This window comes from Hypanus sabinus, chromosome 12, assembly GCF_030144855.1.
Source record: "Hypanus sabinus isolate sHypSab1 chromosome 12, sHypSab1.hap1, whole genome shotgun sequence".
NCBI classification, from domain to species: domain Eukaryota; kingdom Metazoa; phylum Chordata; class Chondrichthyes; order Myliobatiformes; family Dasyatidae; genus Hypanus; species Hypanus sabinus.
In genome coordinates, this window is record NC_082717.1 from 104,755,617 (window position 1) to 104,773,450 (window position 17,834).

Sequence of the window (17,834 nt, forward strand, 5' to 3'; positions counted from 1 at the left end):
GGAATTAAAAACAATCACTCTTGTACAGTCTGACTTGCTTTCACTCAAGAATGTAATTAATAAAACAGAGTCTGTGATTTACTCTCCACTTGATGATGTCACAGAACTCCAATTCCCCACGGTCTGACCCTCCCCTAGCTCCCAGAACTTGTGCATACTTCAAAGATCCATTATGAAGGACTCTTCCCTTCCTCGCTAGTTAGAGACTACACAATCTGGTTTATGCACTGTGAAAGAAGAGACTTGGTGCTACGGATTGTTTAAGGCCAAAGGGTACAATTTATTTGAAAACGCAAAACAAAGCTGTCACACAACCACCCAGCAGAGCAAGATGTTCTCACGACATGGTTTATTGATCTCTGCAATCAGCTGCTGCAAAGGAATAAAAGTTCTCAACTCTCAGCACTCAACTAACTTTTAAATAAGGTTCAATGGTAAAATCTTCATGGATTACTTATTTGGCTCAGAATTCTCAAGGAGCAGTGCCTTGCCAAATGAGGTGCATTATTTAGTAAAGACTGAGACGAGGAAAAACGCGTTAACTCAGAGGGTGCTGGATCTTTGCGATTATCAACCCAAGAGGGATGTAGATACTTAGTCATTGACTCCATTCAAATCATAATCGATGGAATTCTGGATATCAAGGGAACTGAGGCACATGGGCATGCTGCAGAACGACAGCAGTGAGGTGGAACAATCTTGACGTATGATAGAGCAGTTTCAAACCATTAAATGGCTGACCGCTGCTTCTACACTGTCACGTACTGAAATAACCACAGTCTTATCAAAGAACAGATTTATCAAACAAAATTCCATTTATTAACCCATATCAATGCTTGTCCAGTCCAACTGATATCCTTTACGCCCAATGACAACTTCCTCAATAACAGATAGCAGCATTCTCTCCGCCACCGATGTCCAGCCAACTAGCTGCCCACAGTTCCAGATTTCTTTAAACCCCCCCCCCCCCACCTTTTAAATGATGTGGATATAATTTCCCAGCCTGCAAACTGTGAAAGATGAAGGTCTTATTGAATGGCAGAGCGAACAGGAGAGACAATGGCCCATGTCTGGATCATGTGCTTCTATGTTAACATGATTATTCATGTACAGAGACCGGAATTCCAGTATGCCAGCGCTTGTGGAAGATCTCGCGGCACATTGTGAAGATCTCTGGGACCCCACTTATCCAAGCAATTTCCATATTTCCGTGGGTGCCATGGTAGTGTAGCAGTCGGCATGACTTGACTGCAGCTCAGGCACCGGAGTTCAGAGTTCAATTCCAGCACTGCCCGGAAGGAGTTTTGTACGTTCTCCCTGTGACCGTGTGGCTTTCCTCCCACTGCTCCGGCTCCCTCACACAATCCAAAGATGTACCGGTTTGCAGGTTAATTGGTTATTGTAAATTGCCCTGTCTACTGTTGCTAGGCGACACCGCAAATTGGGCCGGAAGGGCCTGCTCCACACTCTAACTCCAACTGAATAGATAAAAATCATAGCAGCTTTTCTGCAAGTGACTGTTCCGCAGTCTGGGAAGACCGCTTGTCCGTTACCGACTACAAAAAGGAGGCGCAGCTCACTCCCATACAAGTTCTTCCTTCCAAACTGGTTAAACAAGTTCTACTGCAGATGTGATTCTCAAAGCACAGTTCAAAGACCACTAGTATCCATTCAGCCAGACCACCACCAATGCCCCACACCCTCTGTTGTCAAGCAAGGTAAGGAAGCAAACTATCAAGGCAGCTGCTGGCCCTGGCTCCGTCTCCCCGCCATATTAAACACTCAGCTAACCAGCTGTCTACAGCCTTCACAGACATTTTCAACCAGTCGCTTAAACTGTGCGCTGTTCCAGCACATTTCCAGAAATGTGTTATTGTTCTAGGTCACTGGACCAATTGACTACAGGCCGTTTGCGCTCACATCAGTCAGAACGAAGACTTTTGAAAAGCTGGCAACGCCGTTTCTCAAAACCCACAACTCTGAATTTTCCAGTTTTGCTGCAGATTAACAACTGATCCCCAGACAACCCACACAAAATGCGGGAGGAACTCAGCAGGCCAGGCAGCGTTTTTTAGGAAAAAGTACAGTCGACGTTTCCAGCCGAAACCCTTTGACAGGAGCTATAGATTATGTTTATGATCACATCAGTTTGGACAGCTCTGTGGCCCCCCATACATTTCTTAGGATTTTCTTTGTTGATTTCAGTTCAGCCTTCAATACCATCATTCCTGAGCTTCTGTAGGAGAAACTCTTCAAACTTAATTGTACCAGGTCTCATCTGCAGCTGGATCACAAACTCCCCCTCTGACAGAAGACAACACGTGAGGCAACTGCACACCTCCACATCCCACTGGTGGGCCACATGGGTGTGTCCTCTCCCCTCTCCTCTTTACACCAATGACCGTGTCTCCAGTGACCCATCACCAAAACTGAGCAAGTTTGCAGATGACATCACCGTCACTGGGCCAATCACCAGAGGCGAAGAATCCACGTACCATCAGAAAGTAAACAAGCTCGCGTCCCGCCACAATCGCAACTCGAGCTGAAAGCCCTTGAATCTGTGGAGGTGGGTACAGACTTTGGGAGAAATACATCACCCCTCCACCCACTCATCATCACAACTCTGCAACCATTAACACGGCGGCTCAGCAGAGGATGTACTGTCGTCCCCAGAATATACTGCTGCAATTCTGCACTGCCATCACAGAGAGCACCCTCACATCGGCCATTACTGTCTGGTTTGGTGCAGCATCCTCTCAGTATAACTGTCGGGTCAGCAGAAAAGCTCTTCGGCTGCAGTCTACAATCACTGCAGGACTCTTGTGTCCAGGGTAAAGCAGCGGACGGGAAAATCATTGCAGAAAAATCCTTTCCAGAAGGGAGTTCACACCATTTTAAAGGTTTCTGCCCCCAGGTAGTTAATCTGATCAACCATTCTAGTTAGCTGCCCCCATCCCCATCTATTACCTCCGTCACAGCACTGTAGACACTTCAAACTGCTTTGGATAATGCTGTTTACACTGTAAATAAATGCTGGTGTTGATGCAGTTAGGTCTATTTTACGTCATATCCATATTTCACCTCTAGCGTTATTTTTATGCAATTCTTTATCATTGTTGAACGTTGCTTTTTGCTGCATGTTGTACCCTGACCAACACCGCAGTAAACTCCTGATGCCTGTAACTGTATATGGTGAATAAAGTTGACCCTTGATCTTTGAAAAAGGCATCAGAATGCAGAAATGGGCCCTCCGGCCCACCTCATCTATGTTGACCAGTTTATGTGAGCCCCATTTGCCAGCAGTAGGCCCACATCCCCCTACTCCCAACCCGGCAACCTGGCATTGTCTTTTCAACACTGTAATTGCACTAACCTTGCAATTCTTGCAAAATTTCAGAATATATTATCAAAGATCATACATGTCACCACATACGCTCGAGATGCATTTCCATTTAGACATTCACAGTAAATAAAAAATAGAATCAATGAAAAAAACGCAACTACAAACAACTCACGTGCAAAGAACAATACACTGTGCAAATATGAAAAGACAAAAAAAAACTAAATTGGCAATTAATATTAAGAACAGGAAATGGAGTCTTTTTAAAGATTTTGGGAACAGTTCAGTATTGGGGTGAGTGAAGTTATCCCTACTGGTTCAAGAGTCAAGTCACTTTTTATTGTCATTTCGACTATATCGGCTGGTAGAGTACGCAGTAAAAATGAGACAACGTTTTTTCAGGACCACGGTGTCACTAGAACTACACTAGACTACAGGCCTACCCAGGTCTGCATAAAGTGCACAAAACAGTGCAGGCATTACAATAATAGAGCCTGATGGTTGAGGGGAATATCTGTTCCAGAACCTGAGGGTCCCGAAGCTCCTAAACCTCCCTGCAGGTGGCAGCAGTGAGAAGAGAGCGTGACCTGTAATGGTGGGGGTCCTTAATGATGGATGCTACTTTCCTGCGACAGCACTCCCTGTAAATGTGCTCAAAGATGGGGAGGGCTTTACCCACAATGGACTGGGCCGTAGCCACTACTTTTTGTAGGTTTTTCTGTTCGAGGGTATTGGTGTTCCCATAACAGGCAACCATTTTAGATGTTCTTCATGAGGAAGTTTCAGACGGTATGCCGAATCTTTGCTAACTTCTAAGTTAGAGGCACTGCCCTGCTTTCTTTGTAACAGCACTTACACACTGGAGGCAGGACAGATACTCTGAAATAACAATGCCGATGAACCTAAAAGCTTCTTGTCTTCACCTCTGAACCTTTGACGAAGACTGGCTTATGGACCTCCAGATTCCTCCTTCCGTTATCAGCTCTTTGGTTTTGCTGACATTAAGAGATTAGTGTTGCGGCACCACCCAACCAGGTTTTCAGCCTTCCTCCTATACACTGATTCGTCGCACCTCTGATTTGGCCAACAACAGCGGTGTCGCCAGAGAACGTAAATATGGCTTTGGTGCTCTGCTGAGCTGCACAGCCACAAGTACAAAGCTCGTAGCTGACTAATAGACCACAAGCTATTCCACTCTTCAACCACAGCAGAATTACCTTCCACAACACCATTCTGTCTTCTGCCCATAACCCTTGAAGCTCTTACTAATCAAGAACCTATTAAATTCTTCTTTAAATATACCCAATGATTTGGCCTCCACAGATTCATCACCCTCTGCCTAAAGAAATTCCTCATCACCCTTGTTCCAATGGGACTTCCCTCTGTTCTGAGGCTGTGCCCTCTGGTCCGAGATTCTTACACTACTGTTAACATCTTCTCCATGCCCACACTATCCAGATCTGTTGAATGTTGAAAGATTTAACTCGTTCTACTGAACTCCAGTGAGTACAAGCCCAGAGCCATCAAATGCTCCTCATAGGCTAAACCTTTCATTCCCAGGTTTATTCTCCAGACCCTTTCCAATGCCAGCACATCCTTCTTAGATACTGGGCCCAGAACTACTCTTACTTCCAAAAGCAGACTGATCAACGCCTCAGCATGACTAACGGAGTCGGAAGTGTACAAAGAAATTTAAAACCTTTGAAGCCTGGCTCTGCAATGACTCCAAACAAAATACACAGTGCAGAATTCCTTTAGGAAATTAGGGTAAGATTTAATTCACATCATGGGAATCTAGACAGATACATTTCATTCCAGACCAACTTGTTCCAATTTCTCACGCCACTACAACTTGAAATCAAAGAATTAGAACTGTACCTTCCCAATCCAGATCCCCCAGAATTAGACTGTTAGATAGGAATGTCAAACTGGAATGAAGTTAGAGGCTTCAATTAGATCTCAAATGGTCATATCCCTCCAAGGTAGACTCTATAAGAAACAAATTTAACTCAAAAGGCTAGTTCAATTGTTCTATTTAATATCAGAGTTAATATACAACCTGAAATTCTTGTTCTTCGCAGACAGACACGGAAACAGAAGAGCACCCCAAAGAACGAGTGACAGTAAAAACATTAGAATCCCAAAGCCCCCTACTCACGCCAGTCCCACGCACAAGCAGCAAAGCATCGACCCTCCCCACTTACTTCAGCATAAAAATCGCATCAGCACCCTCCAAGTAAGCAACTACAAAGCGCCCGAGAGACCATGATCTGCAGTGCCACAAAAACTAATCATTTAGACAATTCAACATAGAGGCCCTCTTCCTCTAAAACAGTTTTTAATATCTTGCATTGATAACTTAACAATTGGCGATTCAGTGACAAATACATAAAGACAGGACATCACAGAATTCATTCCAAAGGTTTCATTCACCACATTCCCATTACACAAGCACTATACAATGAAAGTAAACATTTCACACCTATATAGAAGGCCAGAAACTTAAGAGGGTCAGAGATAGCAAGGATTCAGGCCCTTCGGCTCCACTCATTCATGCTGACCCAGAAGCACATCTGAACCAGTCCCGGTTGCCCAAATTTGGCCCATATCCCTCTAAACCAGGGGTTCCCCACCTGAGGTCCTCAGATCCCTCAGTTAATGGTAGGGGTCCATGGCATCCCTGATTAAACCTTTCCCACACATGTACCTGTCCAAATTCCAAATGTTGTATTAAAACTTAATTTGACAAATTACAAAATGCTCTTAAACCCCATTGAATCTCATATCTTCTGAAAATGGCCAAAGGATCATTATAGAAGCTTAAATGCGACTCTTGAATTACAATTTTCCTCAGGGAGTGAACTGTTATATTTATACAGGTTGAGTACCCCCTTATCCGAAATGCAAAATTCTTTTGCACACTGACAAATGGAAAATTCCACAAGGTACTCGGTAAGGTTCCCAGCTGATGTGGAGGTCTCTGCACGCCACAGAAAGTTCTGAGAAGAGTATTGATATAAAAAAAATATATAAAAACACTGCATCAGGTGAAAAATTAAGATCTCAATTGTGTACTGAAAGAATAGATTCATCAGAGTGAACACACGCCAATCATCAAACAAGCAAAGATCTATCACGGCAAACTGAAAATTGAAGTTAAGTATTCAGCAGGCTGGTTGCAGAAATTTAAGGAAAAAAAAACACAGGATTAATTTTTTTGAAGATTTGTGATTATACAATATCTGATGATCACTCAGCAGAGAAATTCTTTGATGAGTTTGCCAAGATCATCACTGACGAAAATCTGACAATCTGAACGGCTGCATCAGTACATGTGAACAAGCGGGAGGCAAATACTGCGTACCGGGATCACAAATTCAGAGTTGGAAATGATGGCTATCCCAAGCTATCTCACTGTATTCCAAAATACAAAAATAAATTGGAAATTTGAAACACTGCCAGCCCCATGCATTTTGGGTAAGGGGTACTCCACCTGCATTAATACCTTTATACAAGTTATCCCCCTTTTGACATAAAAATAAATCTTATTTGAATCTCAGAGAATAATTTTCCAAAAGCTAAACACAATTTGGCTTTGCGGCACTTCCACTGTTTAATAGGTTTGATAAATCGGTGGGGGGGGGGTCGAGGACCAACTTTACTCGCCACATACATTCACATGTATTGCTGTCGTGTGCTGGTCAGGGTGTGACAAGAAAAAAGAATTATATAAAAATAAAGTTTGAGTTTAAAGTACAATTATAGAAGAAAACCTGCATAAATACACATATACCTACTCATACTTACAATGTAAACAGCATTACTGCATCTCCACTGAGAGATGATGCATTAAACAAGTTTCTTTTAGAGAGATTGAATATCAAAGTTCAAAGAAAATTTATCAAGTACGTAGATGCCACCGAATACTGCCCTGCAGTTCATTTTCTTATGAGCAGTCACAGTGGAAGTGCAGTAGAATCAATGAAAAAACAGAAATTGACAAATTGAGCAAAGGGAAAACAAGTAATAATAAAAAAAACTGAGAACGTGAGCTGCCGAGTCATTGAAAGTGAATCGTTGTGTTCAGTGTTGTGGTGCTGTGGTGAGTGAAGACGCAGTGAGTGCAGGAGCCTGATGGCTGAAGAGTAATAGCTGTTTCTGAAGGGGGTGGTGGGGACCCAAGGCTCCTGTAGCTTCTTCCAGAAGGTGACAACAAGAGGAGAACATGGACTGGATGGTGAGGGACCGCGATGATGGGTGCTGCTTCCTGTGTCAGCGCTCGTGCTGGTATCCACAGGAAAACCACAAAATCAGTACCGCAACCTCAAGGCGACAAAAGAGGATGTGGCTTTTTCTCAGTGGAAGCAAGTAATCTGCTGCACCAGACCGCGTGCAATGCAAGAATTTATAGATGTGAAAACGCTACTTACAGAAGGAGCAGGCAGAACAGAGCAAGCAGTAAGTATTCAAACACTGCAGAAATAACTGCCGGGCTATTGCCTCCAGGGATCTCACTCTTCACTCGAGCTCAATTTATTAGCAGAGTAATGGAACTCATCACTGGTCTTGAAGAGTTCTCCCCTCAAAAAAAATCTCACGACCTATATTCAGATTCTTTCTACACCTCTGCCGTTGGGCACGAGTCCAACAGAATCCCCAGTCTGTAAAGTCAAACTTTCTGAACAGCTCAAAGAATTTTCACCATTACTGAAACAGGAGGAATAATTTTTACCGCATTCTTTATAAATGCTGTGCAAATTGCTCAATAAAATTTGATGATTATGATGATTCACCTTTCATCTTAATCATGTCATATTTAGATATTAAGGTAAAAGCTGAATTGTAAACTTTAAAAATATTATCAATTATACATTGAAGTTGTCACATTTGTGAAATGAGACTCTTTTTAAGAGCTATATGGTTCACTAAGACATAATTAACATTTAATATAGCCATTGAAAATGTACCTAAACCACAAGTATTTTACAGCAGTATTAAAAATAGACAATACTGAAAATACTCAGCAAGTTGGGCAGCACTGGAAGAGGAAAATAAAAATTAGGTTGATATACAGGTTGATGACCTCTAATCCAAACTGTCCAGTTCTGAAACAAACTGGACTGGCGGGTTATCTGAAGCATTTGAATCAACATGGTGGACACTGCTCGCACAGGAGACAAAATGACGTCCCCCAAGCTTGCACTTATACTGGGATTTGGTGGAATGGGGAAGAATGTCACAGACACGGGTGAAAGAGGACTGGGATAGAGAATTAAAGATGAAACTCAGGGTCAACACTTGCAGACTGAATGGGGATGTGCTGCATACGAGGAGGAAGATTTATCGCGCGAAAAGCAAGTAACCGCTTGGAATTCTCTACCTGGTGATGTGTGGGAAGTCGGTCAGAGTTCTGTTTTCAAAATAGATTTTCAGATATTAGGGAAGCAAAATGGCATGAAAATAGCATTGAGATTCAAGATTTTGAAGAATGGGTCGAAGGCAAAATGGGCAACTCTTATTCCCATATCTTTTGCAAACACAAAATGCTACAAACTCTATCGGAAGTTACAAGTGAATCACTGCTTCACCTAGACAGAGCGTTCCGTTCATTGGATGGCGGGGGGGAATGAGAAGAAATAAAAGCGAAGCTGTTACTTCTTCTGGGGTTGCAACGGAAGTTGCTACCAGCAGAGAATGGGTATTGATGGAGATACAAAGGCGAGCCCAGACAGTTAGGAAGGAAACAGCCCTTTCAGGATGCTGAGGGTGGGGGGGGGGGGGGGGGGGGGGGGGGGGCGGTGAAGATATACAGTGGATTCTGGTTAATTGAGTCATTTGTTAATCGAGGCAGCTGCTTATTTGGGACAACTCTTAAAGAATAAAAACTAATCGAGAAAATAGCCCAGATTCCCTTCATTTATTTGGGACACCACGCCACTTAATTGGGGCAGGAGATTAGTGCCAAACAGTTTCTAATTAGCATCAGTCACATGCACTTGCATGGCCGTCAGACAACTCCGCCAAGATTTATATAGCATCAGTTGCTTGTGTTTTCAAAATGCAATGATTTTTGTCACTGATACTTAGTGAGAAATAAGTAGGAAGAGAATTCAGAATGACTTTGCTCACTGCATTTTCAAGCTTTCAGTTTTAGTGATGCCAGAAGCAGCTGAGTGTGAAAAAGGAAACAATTTCACTACTTTAACAAGTTAGGATTTATGAAGAATTTGAAGGCATCGACAATCACCTTGAATGTTACAACGAAAGTGAAGGCTTGGAGGATGCAATTGTTGAAAGGATTTTATGAAGGCAGTGTATTACCTCCAGAAGATATCTGTGCTGATTTTGCTCATTTATAGTTAATTAAAAGAACATGTACGCATAGACTGGATGAATTCCTCTGCTGATAACTATTAGGAACTACAGTTTTATAGTACTATACTACTATTGATTATGTTCCAAGTTGTCCTGTTATTCATTTAAAAATATAATTTGATACTCAGTTGAAAGGTTGTTTGTCTTTAACTATAACCTTAACTATTCCATGAAACTTGTTAATTAGGACAGCCTCTTAATTGGGCCAAAATGTACTAGTCCTGATGTATCCCAATTAACTGAATGATTGAACCCAATCATTCTCAAACCATTAGACTTTGCTTAGAGCTGGTACCTTTTTCGAAATTAAGAATTTCTGCATGTCGCAGTCTCATCAAGAAGAATAGTTCAATCAAATATGGAATATGCAAACACACAGATGAACACAATAGTTGCATTGTTTTGTGCAAGGTTTAGATTTTGCATTTTATTAACTCCAGCAAACAACCTTAAGACTTCATGCAACATTAATTCACCAGCCTGAATTATAGCAGTAACCCTAACTATTGAGAAATACAAAGCATGTCAACCTTCACTGAAGCAAAACCAAGTTGCTCAGTCTCACCGGTATACTAACAACGCCCATGTGTCAACCCTACAACACGACGAATTTAAGACAGTCCAAATTGCTACGAACACAGCTGCTCAGTCTCATTACTGGGCGAACCGAATGTGGCCAATGCACAACGTGAATCTAAAATAGTTAGCTTTTCATTCATATACTGTATACACTCAGTGGCCTCTATTAGAGATCTCCTGAACCCAAGAAAGTTGCCAGACTGTGCTGTACGTTTGTGATCTTCTGTTGCTGTAGTCCATCCACTTCAAAGTTCAACATGCTATGTATTCAGAGATGCTCTTCTGAACACTACTGTTATAATGCGTGGTTATTTAAGTTACTGTGAATTTGAATCAGTCTGGTTATTCTCCTCTGACCTCTCTTATTAACAAAGTGTATTTACCCACAGGACTGGATGTTTTTTTGTTTTTCACACCATTCTCTGTAAACTCCGGAGACTGCTGTGCGTGAAAATCCCAGGAGGTGCTGAGATACTCAAACCACCTGTCAGGCACCAACAATCACTCCACGGTCGAAGTCACTTGGATCACATTTCTTCCCCCATTCTGGTGTCTGGTCTGAGCAACAACTGAACCTCTTGACCATGTCTGCAAGCTTTTATGCACTGAGTTGCTGCCACGTGATTGGCTGATTAGATACTTGCATTAAACAAAGAGTACAGGGGTACCGAAAGTTGTCACTGAGTGTAAAGGCACCATGTCTTCCAGTTCCAGTTCTACATCTTGCGAACATAAAATGACAAGTCACTCATTTCACTTGGAAGCTTTTAAAAAGAGAATCACTCCAAAACAGCAGCCTGGATATCTTAAGCAGGGAAAATAAATCTGGCTTTACAAAACAAGTACTTCTGATACTGTCTGTCTAGGTACCATATCCGATGCGGATGTTGGTGACCAGGGTTTTCCATACAGATCTATCCTTGTTCTTTGGATGATTTCCATTTACTCACTGTGTAGCCACCTGGCTAGGCTTTTGATGTACATAAGCTGAGGTCTTCCTCTCATACAGCTGATTCAAATTCTCTGTTCTTATGCAAATACAAAGAACAAATGACAAGGCCGTGGAGGGCAAGTCAACAGCTACATTTAAAGTGGATGTTGATAGGCTCTTGATCAGGAAGGGTGTGAAAGGTTATGGGGAGGAGACGAAAGAATGGAGGGATAAGCCATGATGAAATGACGGTGCCAACTCAATGGTCTGAATGGCCTCATTCTGCTTTGTCTTACGGTCTTGTAGCCTAATGTGCTTCAAAGCATAAACAAAACATTCAATAGAAGCAAAGGTGGATCCAACTGTCTATCTCATTAGATCAATGCAAGTGCAGATATGACAATGCTGTCATAAAGAGACTTCAATGGTGCTACAGCAGTCACGAACAATTCATCCATTCCACTAATGAGCACAGTTTAATTTGCTCTCCTACATCAACTCATAAAACTTTAATGGCCAAGCTGCCCCATCTGCTCCACTAGTTAATGTAGATGTAGGTGAACCAGGGAGATTGTTTTGAAAACAAGCTGCCCCTCCAGTCTGGTGTCTCCTGACATTATCACAATGCCCTGTACTACAGAGTACACCCAGGGCAACTCCACCCAGGGCAAGATTGAGATCACCTGTAAAACTCTGTCACAACTGGCAACCAGGATCCTCAAGCATGGCCAGGATTGCCTGAGCAGAACTAAGAATCAAAAGAAAGTGAGGAGGGCATTGGTTAAAGATGAATAGAAAATTTTAACAAACACTGCCGCTTACTGCCTCCAGGGCTGAGACCTCAGGATTGCTACCCGTGCCCCATGCTAGTGAGGGTAGAAATAGGAAGAACATGCGGTTTAGGAGTTGGTGCAGGAAGGAGGGCGACAGAGCTTTGGATCATTGGGCTCTCTTCCAAGGAAGGTGGGACCTGTACAGAGGGGACGGTTTACACCCGAGCTGGAAGGGGATTAATATCCCAGTGGAAAGTGCTACACGGGTGTGGGGTTTAAACTAGAGTTATGGAGGGAGGGGAACCAGAGTGCAGGAACGGATGGTGGAGGAGTTGTGGGGACACAGTCAGGAATCAGAAGTTTGAGCATGGTCTGACTAACGTTCTGAGCTGTGTGTATTCCAATGCTAGTATTGCAGGTAAGGCTGATGAGCTCAGGGCATGAGTCAAGTAAAATTATGATACTGTATGCACTAGTGAGACTTGTTTGCTCTTAGCCTTCATGTGTGGCATAGTTCTTATCCTCAGTGGAGCAAAGGCAGGCCACTGGCGCCTTAAAACCAGTTGCTCTGGGCAGATGGGACTTGTTAACCACGGAAGGTAGCTCATCTAGGAGAGGGAAAACTCCGATTTCAAACCTCCACTGCTTTGTGGCTATACCCGCTCACGGGAAAGGCTTTGGGAGTAAACCCCGAGGAAAAATCCGGAGTCGGAGTCCCGAAGGTGGCTGACCGCTGGACCCAACACCAGCACGGCAACTCCTGCGATGCGGCTGGTACCAAACTGTATCGAATTTCGTCATTCCCTTGGACCTGTCGTCAGCATGAAGAGGGGGCATGGGCATGGGTAAGGGCAACAGGTGGATCTTCATATCAACTCTGCCCTGGAGAGGCCACTCCCAGTCACTACCAGAGGCGCAGTGCCCATGGTCAACCATAACCAACGGAGGCCACATTAGTGAGAGTTGTTTGCATGAGGGTCAGGACTGACAGCTCAATATTCCAGGGTTCCATTATTTTCGACATGACAGAGGAGAGGGATGAAAAGTGGAGCCGTGGCATTACTAGTAAGGGAAAATGTCAGTCAGAACATCGACCTGCAATGGAGAGCTCGATCTATGAGGCTTTATGGGTGGAACTGATGGATAAGAAAGGTATGACACGTTAGTGGGGCTATAATGTAGACCACTCATCAGTCCGCAGGACTTAGAGGAATAAAATCTGTTAGATCACAGACTGTCACAAGAAACAAAGTTGTTATAGAGGTGATTTTAAACTCATTGACTGTACTTTTCTATAACTCTATGACATGCAAAGTTAAAGAATATTACCTAGGTTCAGTGAAACATCCTTCCCATCCTGAACATACAAAGTCTTCGCGTTTTTTTAAGTATGGCGCAGACTACATTTTACAACAAATGGCAAGCTTTGGTGAATTTAAATACTTTCATTATTTGATTATTTTTCCACTCGTACAGTCATACAGTGTGGAAATGAGCCTTTTGGCTCAACAGCCCATAACTGAAAACGCATGAATGCTACTGTTAATTGCTGGAATTACCATAACTTTTGATTCAAAGACACTTCATCAAAAAAAAGACTAGTGTTTCCCCTCCCTACCAAGCATTAATATATGGAGTAAAATAAAACTAATTGTCCTTTTGTTATAAACTTTAGGAGAACCAGCGGTTGCTTTCTGAACCACTGCAGTGATGTGGTGAATTTACACAATTTTGGTTCGTATGGAATTCCAAGGTTAAAACTGAGAAGCAAAGCAAAACGCTTGAGCACAAGGTGTCATTGATTGGGAGTGACACAGTTCCTCAGTGTTTGGTGAAGATTACATGTTGAGAGGTCGTGACAAAACTCTTGTGCTTCTCCAACAAATCCCATTTTTTTCTCTCTAGTTGACCCCTGACATTGTTTCAGCTTGCATCCGAATTACGAAGACTCTGTCCACAACCCCTCATCACCAGGATCTGTTAATACAGAAGTGTCCTTTTGGGCCATGGCTAAACTGAAACACCCTTAGTAAGATAACTGACGTATTTTTAAATTAACATTCACTGAAAAGCAATGTTTTGAACGAAAGATGTGCAAATCCAATTCTCATGACAACAAGCAACCCCTTCCAGCAGGAATAAACCTCTTTGGAGAACTCTAGATTTAAATGGAAATGGCTACATTGATGAAGAGGACATAAGGAATATCATCCTTCGTTTGACTAACAGTTTAATGGATGAACCAAACATAGTTGATTTAACTTACAAAGTAAGTAACTACATAACTTAAAATTGACATTATTTCATGCATTTAAAATCCCACAAAATAGACGAAACTGGTAGTCTTAGTTTATCTAACACTTCATAGCTTGAATCCCAGAATTATCTAAGGCAGCTTTTTCATCCTTTATTAATACAAAAATTTGTTTTCTGTTCATCCAATCTACCCAAGCCACCTTTTTGGCAGTATCACCTTTTTTGTTAGGTTAAAGCATTGGATGTCTTTGGTTTTGTAGATATTTCCTTATTTTTGGCCTCTTACTACTTCCAAATTTCTCTTTAAATCTAGTGAGAAGCATGGCCGGAGCCCATGTAGGCGAGGTTCACCTCTTTCTTGCATCAAAACTATCTAAACGTGCCTTGTACAAAACAATACAAGCGCAACGAAACATGGCTTTGGAGAAACAGATTTCAATCCACCAGATTTCATCATCCGTTCTGTCCTGACTATATCCTTCATTAACTACCCAACTCCAAGCCCCTCAGGAGTCATCAGTCCTGCTCCAACCATGCAGAGGCAGATGATTCTGCATTCTATCCACCTTTGTTGCTTCTTTGCAAGCTCTCCTTTAGTTCTTTGTGCTTGTCATAAGCTTGCATGTCCTAGTTACCCTCTCACCTTCCAGCTGAAATCAGAACAAATTAAGTTTTTTAATATACAAGTGTATTCTTGAACACTGCCACCCCCCCCCCCCCCCAGAGGTCTGGTAAAAACATTTATAACATCTGTAATCCCTCATCTGAAAATCTCCTGTGATTCATGATGCATACTACTATTATTTTTTGCAGCCTGAAACCAAATTATGTACCTTTAATACCTTTTATACAATAAAAATATCCCAAATTGCTTTGCAGGAGTCTTCCCGGCTGAAGTGCGACACTGAAGCAACAGAGCATACAAAGGCCGTGTCCAACAGAGAAGTTCTCTTAAAAAGGAGAAATGACAGAAATTTACCTTGGAGCTTGGGGCACCAGCACTCAGGAGTTGTACCACAGAACACTGCAGTATTTTAGAGGCCCTTTCATTTATAACCTTTAAACCTATTCCAAGATCAACATAGCCCACCTATTATTCTATCATCCATGTGCCTACCTAAGAGTTTCTTAAACGCCCCTAACTTATCTACTACCTCGGCCACCAGCGCTGGCAAGGTGTCCCATGCACCTACCTCTCATTGTAAAGAACATATCTCTGACATCCTCCCCCCTCTGCAATTTCTTTCGATCACCTTAAAATTAGTTAGTAACATTAGTTATTTCCACCTTGAAAAATAGCCCATGGCTGTCCATCCAATCTATGCCTCTTAGCATCTTGTACACCTTTATAAGGTCACCTCTTATCCTCCTCCACTCCAGAGAGAAAACCCCAGCTCACTAAACTGATCCTCATTAGATACTTCCTCTGATCCAGCAGTGTCCTGGCAAGTCTCCTCTGAACCTGCTCTAAAGCATCTTCATTTTCCTGGTAGTGAGGTGACCAGAACTGAACACAATATTCCAAACCAGGATTCCATACAGTGTATAGACAGAGTTGAACTCAATTCCCTAACTCATCAAGGCCATCTTAATAACCCTATCAGCTTGCACAGCAACTCTAAGGGAACCAAGCTCCCTGTTACTCCACATTGCCATGAATACTGTTATTACTTCTGTGTTCTGCCTTCAAATTCAAACTTCCAAAGTAAATCACTTCACACTTCTCCGGGTTGAACTCCGTTTATCGCTTCTCAACCCAGCTCTGCATCCTATCAATGATCCATTGTAATCTACAACCCTCCACACTATCCACAACTCCACCAACCTTCATGTCATCTACAAACTTACTAGCCCACCCTTCCACTTCCACATCAAAATCATTTATAATTTTTTAAAAAATCACCAAGAGCAGCAGTCCTAGAACTGATCCCTGCCGAACATCACTGAACACCAACCTCCAGGCAGAGTACATTCCATCTACAACCACCCTCCAGCTTTTACAGGCCCACACAGTCGTTTCCCTGGATCCCATGCCTTTTGAGTTCCTGAATGAGCTAACCAAACACATTACTAAAATCCATATACACCACACCCTCTGCTCTACGTTCAAGGTGCTTTGTCACATCCTCAAAGGATTCAATCAGGCTCGAGAGGCATGACCTGTTCCTCAAAGACATGCTGACTATCCCAAATCAGCCTCTGCTCTCCAACTGCTCACACATCCTTTATCTAAGAATCTTCTCCAATAATTTGCCCACCACTGAAGGAAGACTCACTGGACTACAACTCCCAGGACTATCCCTACTCCCTTTCTTAAATAAAGGAATAGTATTTGCCACTCTCTAATCACCTGTGGTCAGTGAGGTCATTGTGAAAGGTACAGCAATTTCTTCCCTCACATCCCATGGTAACCTGGAGTACATCTTGTCTGGTTCCAGGGACTTGTTTGTCTAAAGTTCCAGCACATCCTCTTTCTTAATGTCGACATGTTGTAGCATATCAGCTTGTTTTACACTCTCCTCATAAACATCAAGTTCTCTCTCACTAGTGGATGCTGAAGCAAAGTTTTCATTAAGGACCTCCTCTTCTCACTCGTCATCTTTCTGTACTTCACATACATGTAAAATGCCTCGTGGCTTTCCCTTAATCCTACTCACCAAGAACTTCTCATGCCCTCTTTTTTTCTCTCCGCACACTGGGCGTTTGCTGGTCTTTTTTTTAAAAAAAGGGCTCTCTTGGGTTTCTTGCTTTGTGGCTGCCTGTGAGTAAACAAATCTCAAGGTTGTATAACATATACGCACTTTGATAATAAATGTACTTTAAACTTCTAGCTCTCCCAAGTTCCTACTTCAACTCCTTCATGGCTACTCTCTCTCTCTCTCTCTCATCCATTTTCCTCTTGACTAGATGTTCCACATCTCTTGTCAACCATGGTTCCATCACCCTATCATCCTTTTCTTCCTCAGTGGGTCAAACCTATCCAGAATCGTATGCAAGTACTCCTTAAACCACTTCCATGTTTCCATTGCACATCCGTTCCCAGTTTATGCTCCCAAGCTCTTGCCTGACAGCAATGTAATTCCCCCCTTCTCTAATTAAATGTTTCCCATACCATCTGCTTCTATTTCTCTCCAAGGCATTAGTAAAGGTCAGGGAGTTGGAGTCATTGCCTCTGAAGATGCTGACCCACTGAGAGATCTGACACCTGACCTGGTTCACCACCCGGTATCAGATCCAGCATGGTCTCTCCTCCAGTCAACCTGTTTACATATTGCGTCAGGACGCACCTGACACATTCCACTCCATTCAAGCCTTCTGCATGAAGGAGGTGCCAATCAATATTAAGAAAGTTTTTTTTTTAAATAGGTCAATGGCAAATGACTTATAACCATATCTCAAGCCCACCAAGTTCTGAAAGGCCCTGCTTGCTTTTTAATTCTTGCACTCACCAAACGTGCGACTGCTCACATCATCTCAAGCCCACCAAGAAACGGAGGATGTACAATTCTGCTTAAATGTCGCTGTAGAAATTGTATGTCTTGTTATTTCCAAAGTTCATTTCCCACTTTGAATTCAATAA

The 17,834-nt window shown here is 42.6% G+C and overlaps 1 protein-coding gene across 4 annotated transcripts in view; it reads right to left on the reverse strand.

The window, feature by feature from the left end:
- The window catches only part of LOC132403216 (unconventional myosin-VI), a 253,857-nt gene that overhangs the window by 184,425 nt on the left and 51,598 nt on the right, over positions 1–17,834 (reverse strand). Inside the window, exon 1 of one of the 4 annotated variants that reach the window (XM_059986610.1) lies at positions 5,219–5,241. The exons of the other annotated variants lie outside the window; for them this stretch is intronic. The gene's annotated coding sequence lies outside the window, so the exon portion shown is untranslated. Of the gene's footprint in view, positions 1–5,218; positions 5,242–17,834 lie in introns of those variants that run through there. 4 annotated transcript variants of the gene reach the window in all.